The following is a 9,239-nucleotide window of genomic DNA, read 5'->3' as shown; positions in this document are numbered from 1 at the left end:
CTTGTAGAGGATTGAGATCAATGGGAGGATCTTCAAAACATCAAGGCAAATGTTTTGTAGCTCCTTTATGTTTATGAAATTAATACAAACAAGCATTTCTTCTCAGTCATTGTTTAATGGATTAATTGATGAATTTCATTGATGGTTTATGTTATCAATATTTTTCCATTGGAATGATGTTATTTATATTTGTCCATTGGAATGATGTTTGTTACTAGTCTCCTTGATCACTAGTTTGAATTATGGAATCATTTATGTTGCATATGCCTTTGATCCTTTGTTGTTTCCATTTGTGCAGGTCTAGATTTAAGCATGGAGGAGCTACAATAAGGCACAAATGGGGATCTTCATCAAGCATGTCATAATAAGGTATGAATATTCTTTTCCCACCTTGTTAACTTATGATTCAAGAAGAGATAGATTCAGGGAAGGAATTAGCTTGATTGTTTGTTTGTTTCTAGTTTCCTTTTAGGATCTAGGGAGATTTCTCTTATCAATAAGAGGGATTTATCATACTAACAAATTAGCGACTCCACTAGGGAACGTCCTATTCTTTTCCATCTCCTTGTTTTTTATTCTCGAAATTTTTTTGATAACTTTAGATCTTTTAGATTTTAGATTTTGTGATTTGTTTGAATACTTTTTTATTTATTTATTTAAGTTTCTCGACCTGCGTGGTTTTTGTTTAGAAATAGGGCACAGATATTCACAAATTACCTTTAGCAACAGTGCACATGCACACTATACTGTAACGTCTAACTGCGCATACTCTGAGAATTTTTTGAAAAACTAGCTTTTCCTCTCATTAAAGTCTGAATTTTTGTTTTTTAAGATCTCATTACAATTTTCTATGACTCGAGTCAGTCTCCATGTGTTTGATCGAGTGTTGTGAAGGAGTTTTCTTGGAATTTTTCCATTTTCAAGGATTGAAAGGTTGGGTTTCTCAAGAATTAGTGTTTTGATGGGATGTGCTTCTTATGCTACATTGAAAACATGAGTCCTTTTTGTTCTAGTACTGAAGTTTAATCAAAATTACACTTTAAACGTTGATTTCATAACATTAATTCAAGCATTTTTCATTTTAAGGATTTCATTGGTAGTTTTGAATTTTAATTCCTTTGGTCATTGCTTAACTATTTGTCTCAGTTTCTTAACAACTTTCCCATGTTTTTGCTTTCAGTTTTGCAAAAAACATTCGGTGAATTGTGTCTGAGTGTTAATCGCCTTTGAGTGTCATTATTTTTTGATCTTTGGAATTTTCACCCAATTTCCTTTACTTACACTTGATTGATTCTTTAGTTATATTAGTGAAGGGAATTAGTCTTGTTGTTCTTTCGCTACTTTGAAATTAGCTTGTGTTTGTTTTGAAGAATTCTCTTGCATAGCTTACATTTGCATGGATAGAATTCTCGTTTCATGAACAAAAATTGTGCATAGATTACATTTTCATAGTGTTCACGGAAATTGTGCATAGATTAAATTTGCATAGTGTTCACGGAAATTGTGCATAGATTACATTTGCATAGTTTTCAAGAAAATTATGCATAGATTACATTGTGTAATTTTCAACTTAGATCTTTGAATTGCATTGAAAAATTAGAAGTGGTACATTTGGGAGTTAATATTTTAAAGAAGAACCTCTTTACTTAATCTAGCTAAAATTCATCGAAATGAAGAGATTACAAATTTCATATTTAGTGCATTAGAGTTTTGGGTCAAGTCATAATACCATCAATTCCATATCCATTTACCCTTTGAGTAAATAATAGCTTAATAACACGACGTTAATAAAATTCATCTAGAATTTTTATTATTTTTAGGCCTCTTTCCATCTACATACGATTAGGTTGTAGGGATTTGGAATAAGGAAGTAAATTTCAAAAGCTACAAACAAACAATAGAATATTGAGTTAGGGAGAGAAATCCAATTATTTCAGTTTTTCTCTAGGAATCTCTTCTTATACATGAGTTAAGCACAAGATCATGTCAGATCTGGTGAAGTAATCATAACCACTTTCTTGTATATGATAGAGTGATTTTAATGTATTACAATAGTGTCAAAAGGTACTTTGAGTCACTTGAAAGTAAACCTCCAATTGATCATGCTGGGGATCTTTCAAGGGGATTGAGCTTTGTTACTACCCTTGCATATATGTCTGATCCACGACTATCCCCGTAGGTGAAATTATTGTAGTTGGTAAAATTAGTGACCATAATCCTAGGGATATACCTAAGGTGACGATAGAGGGGAGGTCCTACTATACCTGGAACAGATGTTGACTAGACTCACTTGGACTTTTTGGAGGGTAATCTTTTCTCGAGATGGAATAAGCGAAGTTACTTGCGCCAAACTGTTTCATTAAGTAGGTTTTCATGGTAGCTGGTTCCAAATGCTCATATCTATAAAAAAACTTCACTTTGATCTCTATGACGTTGGATTTCATCACCAACTAGTAAATATTGATCTCTGTGAAAGGTGAGTTTGTATGGTTTGAATTCCTAGATTTTTTTTAGCATGTGTTACCTTGTTTTTTTTTTACTTTTTACAAGACCTTAGGTGTGGATTGTGAATATTATTTAATGTTAATAATAAAAAATTATTTGGATTAAATCTAATGGAAACAATGTCAGAAGTTACCGATAAATACCTCACTTTTAACGGGGAACCTTAATTCTTTCCCTGATTTTGCAACTGTTGGTCCTCCTTATATGGCTACATTGTCACTTCCTGGATTCGCAATAGGTTTACCCATATGGATATTCTCAACTTATTTAATTCCAAATACTCCAATTGTACCATCTCAACCGAGTGTTTCTCCTCAACATCACCAACCTATTGTTGACCCTTTACCTTCTTCATCCAACATGTCCTCCATTTCTTCTTCTTCATTTGGTAAAAGCCTTGATGCTAGTAACCAGGTGACTAAGAAGAAGAACAAAGGGAAGAAGAAGAAGAAGAAAGATAAGCAAGATGTCAACCAACCAACCATGGCTGTAAGTATTGGTAATGTTGAGGAAAATTCTACAATGCATCATAAGCCAAAATACCCTTGCAAGCTTTTTAAGGGTGACCACTTCCTTATCAATTGTCTTGGTATTCCTAAGGTTTTGGAAGTATGGCCAAATAATTCCCATAAACTTATTATCGATCCATCAACCAATGATTCTCAAATTATAAGGAAAAATATTAAGGTCAAGTTTCCTTGTAGTTTATGCAAAGGGACTCATCATAGTCACCTTTTCCCTCACATGGATGAAGCCTCAGAATTGTTGGAAAAACTTATTGTTTCACAGTAACAACTTCCAACTAATTACCGTAAACTTTCTCCCCACCTACCGTCAGTTGACGAAGTGATTGATCTAAATCCAAGTACGGTCAATCCCACTCTTCCATTGGAGGGTGAAACATGTATCGCTCAGGTTGATGGAATATTTGTTTATGATTGATTCCATCTTCAATCGATCTAACTCTCCATTTAGAGAGTGAACTTCATTCAGCTCATGTTCTTTGTGTTACCTCAGATTCTTTAACACATGGGGGCATTTCACCTGTTTCTTCTGAACCCCATACAAGTAATCAGGCTATTTATTTTTATTGTCATAGACTGACAGAACCTTGTCTTCCTTATTCCACCCATTTCCAAATGATTGTGAAGGCTTATGGAAAGAATGTTTGTCGCAAAAATGTAGATGAATGTGATTTTGTCAATATTTTATCCTCGACTACTTGGAAAGCTTTGGGTTCCCCTCAAATTGTGCATGTTACTTAGAATATGTTAGCTTTTAATAGAACCGTTAGTGAACCTTTAAGGAGAATTCCTAAGTTACCCATTACCTTGGAAGGTAAAACTGTCTGTATTGATCTTATGGTAGTCCAAGGTCCCTTAGATTTCAATTTTCTCCTTTGGCGATACTATGTCTATGCCATGAAATTTGTCGTATCAACACTCTTTTGTATGATGCCCTTCCCTCACAATGGAAACATTGTGACAACTGATCAACTTTGATACGTGAATATTGCTTCAACTACGAGTCATACAACACCCCTGAATGTTACCTATATGGAAGTGGTACCTACCCCTCCACAGGTTAATTATGTGGCAACTTGTCCCATGTTTTCAGTTATCGATGCAAGTGAGCCTATCAATGTATGCTCGACTTATTTTTACCTAGATTCAGTAACTAACATGTTCAAAACTTCAATGGGGGCATTTGAATACGATTTTCTTATCCTTATTGGTCCCCTTGACATGTGCTCATTCCAGAGAACTGTTCTTCCATATAATGAAGACCTTTTGGAATCCATCATCAAGGGGTGTCCCTTGATATGTGTATCTTCCATTTGGAAGCCATTAACAACTCTTCATGAGGATAGTTCTTTTACTATGTCAAACTTGTTAAAAATGAAACATATCCTTATGAGGATAGTTCTTTTATTGTGCCAACCTCGTTAAAAAATGAAAAAGGTCCTTATGAGGATAGTTCTTTTACTTTATCAACCTCGTTAAAAATGAAAGACATCCTCTTGAGGATGATTCTTTTACTGGGTCAACCTCGTTAAAAACTGAAACGGGTCCTTGAGGATAGCTCTTTTACTATGTCAACCTCATTAAAAAGTGAAACAACTCTTCACGAGGATAGTTCTTTTACTGTGTAAACCTCGTTAAAAAATGAAACAGAGCCTCCTGAGGATGCTTCTTTTACTGTTTCAACCTCATTAAAAAATGAAACAGATCCTTGAGGATAGTTATTTTACTGTGTCAACCTCGTTAAAAACTTAAACAACTCTTCACGAGGATAGTTCTTTTACTGTATCAACCTTGTTAAGAAATTAAACAGGTCCTCATGAGGATGGTTCTTTTACTATGTCAACCTTGTTAAAAAATGAAATAGGGTCTTACAAGGATGGTTCTTTTATTGTGTCAACTTCTTTAAAAAATGAAACAGGGTCTCATGAGGATGGTTCTTTTATTGTGTCAACCTCATCAAAAAATGAAACGGGGTCTTATGAGGATGGTTCTTTTACTATGTCAACCTCGTTAAAAAATGAAACAGGGTCTCATGAGGATGGTTCTTTTACTGTGTCAACCTCATTAAAAAAAGAAACAGATCCTTATGAGGACATTTCTTTTCATATGTCAACCTCGTTAAAAAATGAAATAGGTCTCATGAGGATGATTCTTTTACTGTGTCAACCTCGATAAAAAATGAAATAGGATCTATGAGGATAGATCTTTTACTGTGTCAACGTCATTACAAAATGAAACAACTTTCCATGAGCATAGTTCTTTTCATGTGTCAATCTCGTTAAAAAATGAAACAAATCCTCCCCTAATTGAGTCAAGTTTTTCAGCTGATCTCGTAAATGAACCTTCATTTCTTCCACCTATTAGTAACTGGTAGTCTACTTAGGTGAATGAAATGAACTTTGGGGGGCATGGGCCCTTGCAGTCATTATGCTAGGGGCATGAAAACTTATCTCAAGCACATTTTGCTCTATTTCAAGCTTGTGTAAAAATGAAGCCAGTCTCAAGCAAAATTTTCCTGTTTCAAGCTTGTGTAAAAATGAAACCTATCTTGAGTCCATTTCGGTTATTATTTTCAAGACTCGTTAAACTCATGAAAATCCTGATATTCATTTTCTATCTTTTCATGTTCGTAAAACACACATGAAAACGCTGAGTTATTTCTGTCTTTTCCTGCTCATTAGTTAAATTGAAAGTTGGTAATATGAGTACATTTTTATCAATTTTTTTAACTCATTAAAACTTACGAAAAAACGAAAAAACATAGAGTCCTATTTTAAGCCCTTTTCAGACTCTCAAAACATGAAAATATTGTTGAGCACTTGATTTTTAGAACTCATAAAAGTAAATTAATAATCGTCCACTCAGTAAAGTTTACCCCTTTTACGAACTGGGCTAGGATTGTTTATGAAAAAGGTATACGCATATCAAACATGGTCAATAGAGTTCTATCTTGTATTATTTTATCCTTTTTCGGACATGAGAGACTAAATGCGCGGAAAAGAACATGATGGAGTTTACTTATTTTTCTCTTCTGACTCCCTAAAAATGAAAAATGTCGAGCTTTACTTTCTCCGAGCTCATTAAAATTTTACAGTAAAAGAACTGAATGAGTTTCCTTTTTGTGTATTTTTCAAACTCTTAAAAGAAAATGACATCAAGTTACTCCTTTACTGGACTCGTAAAAATTAAAAAGTACAGGACTCGTTAAGCATGACAAGATTGAACCATTCCTTCTTATGGTTCATTAAAAATACTTTGATGGACTCATCCAAAGGATGAGCTTATATGAAAAGCATATGTTATCCTCCTCAAGCTTGTAAAAGAATAAAGAGGTACTTTCCAATAATGGTGGGGGGAAATTGAGAAGAAAAGTTTGTTTCTTTTATTTTAGGCCATATGTCGCTCTTGAAAATGACACTCCATCACATATCTATTTAGGTTGGGGAATCCATTTGTCTCACAGTTAATCGAACCTTATTGAAAGTCTTCAGTTGGTTTTGGGTATTATCGTTGAGTCAAATGATACCAAGTCATTTTGTCATGTCGCCAATATGTTCAAGAGAAGTCTAAGTCTCAATCAAATTACCTTTCAATTTGTAGCCTTCAATCACGTCGGCCATCTCTAAGTTAGTCCTTGCAAACCGTTCTTCAAAAATTGACATGAGTTTTGTGTCATAGGCCCTCCTGTGATGGATCGATTCCTATCGACTTTAGCTCATTATATAGGAAGTTGATCTAGAAACATTTAGTACCTTGAGGCATGCATGCCTTAATGGCAGGTTTCTCACCTTCGACGACATGTTCTCATCATTGGCCTTCGATCAAATGATTCTATGAGTGTTCGACTTTAGATCACCTATTCATATTTCAAATATTGTACTGGAAGTACCTTGAGAGCCATTTTCATTAATTGTGGTTTCTCTTACACTTGTTAGCGGTTCACATCATTGACCGGTAATCAACCAGTTTCTACCATGTTCGACTTCAAGACATTTACTCGCATCGTTAGATTCATACTATGGATCAAGAGATGGAGATCAAGACCCTGGATCTAATTTTCATCCATCCAAGTTGCGAGGAGTTCTGTATTCATGATTATACAAATAATTTTATGTTTGATGGTTGCGTCCATCCTATATCTACTTTGACATTATGTATTTTCGTACTGTGCTTTAAGAATTTTATGTTATGAGTATGGGAATGCCTACCTCAGAGATGATTATTATATTACATTGAAATCCTTAGTTGATTGTTGAAGGTTTCCAACCATGATGTATGATCCAATCCTTGATATTATAAACTACTTCAGTCCTCAAAATTTTCTGACTTCACACTTTAGGGGGGAACTTGTTACGCTTCATTTTGTCACCATGATAAAGAATCATCAAAATTGGATCTCTCACAATCCATCCAAGTGTCATGAAGCACTCCCTTGCAATTCAACAACTTATATAGCTTGAATAAAGTGGAATTTCTCCATCTCATGGTACAAAACCCCATTTTTTAGCATCTCCACAGTTTTTCTAAATAGAATCGGCACGTGCAGTTTTTTCCACTATAAACTACGCAGATTTGCACTCTGTCTTCCACTCAAAACTGCACATGTAAATCAATAAAAAGTAAAAATAAAAATTGAGATATAGAAGCATTTTTTAGTGAATCATTCACAACAGAAAGCCTTGAACTCATGTTTATTCGATCCTAGCCTCATTTTTGAGGGAACTAATTCCCATTCTTCAAGGAGCACTCATCCCTCTTTTTTTGTATCTCATCCTTGGACTAAGGATCTCAAACTACTTCATTTTGTCCTATTAATCAAGCCATAGGTGGGGGAATGGGGGGAGGCTGTTGAGAGTAATTTTATGCTGAGGGAATCAAGTTGGAGAGCTTATCATTCTTGCAGACGATTGAGATCAATGGGAGGAGCTTCACAACATCAAGGCATAGGTTTTGTAGCTCCTTTATGTTTCTGAAATTAATACAAACAAGCATTTCTTCTCACTTCATTATTTAATGGACTAATCGATTAATTTCATGGATGGTTTATGTTAATAATATTTTTCCATTGGAATGATGTTTGCTACTACTCTCCTTGATCACTTGTTTGAATTATTGAATCATTTATGTTGCATATGCCTTTGATCCTTTCTTGTTTCCATGTGTGTAGGTCTAGATTCAAGGATGAAGGAGCTGCATTGAAGCACAAAGGGTTATCTTCATCAAGCATGTCATAATAAGGTACGAATTTTGTTTTCCCACCTTGTTAACTTATGATTCAAGAAAAGATATATTCAGGGAAGGAATTAGCTTGATTGTCTATTTGTTTCTAGTTTCCTTTAAGGATCTAGGGAGATCGCTCTTGTCAGCAAGAGGGATTTATCCACCTAACACCTCAACAAGTTCATCCAATGTCGCGATGAACTAGCTCAAGTTGGTGTTACTGTAGCAAAGGATGATCTGGTAAGCCTAGCACTTATAGGCCTTCCGAAGAGCTGGCACAACTACTAGGATTCGATAAATGGGAGGGAGAAGCTACCAAATTTGGAATGCATTTGGTCTGATTTGGTACAGGAGGAGATTAGGTGGAACACCAAAGACAATACCTCAACTAAGGGTGATGATGAGGAGAATTGTGCCTTGGATGGAAAGGAAAATAAAGGGAAAGAGAAGAAATCCCAATCCAAAGCAGAACCATGTCAAGGGGGGAAGAAGAAAGACTTGTCCAAAATCAAGTGATTTCATTGTCATGAACTGGGGCACTATGCCACAAAATGTCCAAATAAGAAAGAAAGCAAGAAGATCGTAGTAGGAGAAGCGGGGAAAGCCCTGGATTCATAGTTTGAGCTTGATTTTATCCTCATTACATGCCTGGAAAACACAATGATTGGTAGTTTGTGGTATCTCGATGGGGTTCCTCATTCCACATGACAGGAAACAAAGAATTCTTCAGGAACTTGGAGGCAAAGGATCTCCATATGCACATTGAGATGGGATATGATGGAAGGTATAAAATAGCCGGTATCAGTACTGTGACCTTTAATATGGAGTTGGGATCCCCTCTTAGAGTCAATGATGTGATGTTTGTACCGATTTTGAATAAGAATCTATTTTCCATAGTTTTGTTGGAGTATCATGGATATGATGTGATATTCATCAAAGGGAAGGATTTCCTAGGACACGTAGCCACCAGACATGTGAAGCAGATCGAGG

Source organism: Pinus tabuliformis, chromosome 8 (genome assembly GCF_031772625.1).
Source record: "Pinus tabuliformis cultivar Carrire ecotype Pingquan chromosome 8, CPIR1, whole genome shotgun sequence".
NCBI classification, from domain to species: domain Eukaryota; kingdom Viridiplantae; phylum Streptophyta; class Pinopsida; order Pinales; family Pinaceae; genus Pinus; species Pinus tabuliformis.
The sequence above is the reverse complement of the archived record's forward strand: the minus strand, read 5'-3'. Positions refer to the sequence as shown.